Source organism: Penaeus monodon, chromosome 21 (assembly GCF_015228065.2).
Source record: "Penaeus monodon isolate SGIC_2016 chromosome 21, NSTDA_Pmon_1, whole genome shotgun sequence".
NCBI lineage: Eukaryota > Metazoa > Arthropoda > Malacostraca > Decapoda > Penaeidae > Penaeus > Penaeus monodon.
This window is the reverse complement of record NC_051406.1, coordinates 38042870-38044494: the sequence shown is the minus strand read 5'-3', so window position 1 is coordinate 38044494 and position 1625 is coordinate 38042870.

Sequence of the window (1625 nt, the reverse complement as noted above, 5' to 3'; positions counted from 1 at the left end):
AAATTTGTGGTATTTTTTATCCTTCCACTGTTATCAATTTATTTATTGTTGTTTTTCCTGGATTTGAGGCCAGTCCAAAACAGCACAGCCCTATTCTTAAATATCTATGGAAATGGTTCCTTGAACTTTGTTGGTTCTTCTGGCTGGGTATAAAACACCTTCAATAAGTTCAATAATGTGAAATACTATGACACATCCTGGTACCATCTCTGAGAAAATGTGCACAAAGTTCATGTTTTGCTCTCTTACTCCACTCCTGTGACAAATTTTAAGTCATAACTTACTTCGTAACAGTTTTTCTTTTGTCAACTTTCACCTGACAATAAACACATTTTTGACACTCTGATGTGTATCAGCATCACCAAACAGATATTTTCCAGGGAAATTTCATATCAATATCTACTAGCAAAAAGAAAAAATTATCCATACATCTACACTTTGAATCAAATATGTATAGATACTGCCAGTTGAGTTAATATTGCCATACTATAAACTATTCTACCTTACAAAATGCATCATACAAAATTCTGTAGCTACAGAGGGGTACAACTAAGCTTTAACATTAAAGTAATTTTTCACTCCAAAATTTACACATTTCTTTGCCAAATATATATTCATTGAATGGATATACTATAAAGTGTTGATGTTCTTCTAAATCAAGTGTTACTCAATAATCACATCAACAACTGCACTCATCAAACTCCACAAGATTATACACATTCCACCTACACAAACTGAATAAGCAAAACACTTCAAATATCTTTACACTCCTACACATGTATACAAGGAATACCTTCATGTATCAAACAGGTACCAAACTATAAAAATGACTACTAAGCTCAGATTAAATTTATCACCTTATGGTAGTTCAATATCATATAAAGGAAATTATACAGGAAGCTTGCATCTTTGTTACCACCTACAATATTTCTCAAAGATAAGCTGTTTTCACATTTTGAGAGGCAAAAAAGTACAGTGATCTCTGTTCTAGAAACATGCACACATCTTAAATCTGAATCATTACCTATCTTAAAAACTAGAATTGAATCACCAAATACTTGCATTTTTATCTGTAATATTAATTTCTTGCCAATGCTAATGCTTGGAGAACATATTGATGTTATCATACATTAACATTATACCATACAAGTAACAATACCCTAAACAAACATAAGAGTTACACTGTGCAGAATCAGTAGTTTCTCACAACTCTAATGGAAGCAGTTACACCAAACACACTGTACTCATTCAAATGTCTTTTCTCTCATCACTTATATCATCAAGACAATCTTGAGGTTATGAATGATCACTGAGAAATATGAAGGACGTTATGCAATTTCAAGCGAGTGTTCTTTTGGCTGTCTTTTCAAAACTGCCTGATATGGTTTCCAATAAAGCAGAAATAAAGATACATCTGCTAAAGGAGAAGAAAAAAATGTATGCGTCTATGTGTTGATTACAAGATTGTTTGTTTGTTTATGAAACTTATACTTTAGGTAATTCAAGTGCTTATTATATGCTCATATTAGTCTTTGAGAATTGCTGCAAAATCTTCATAGAACATCTTCGAAAAATCAAGAACTTAAAACGCAGAAATACAAGATCAACTCTTTCCATTCATATTA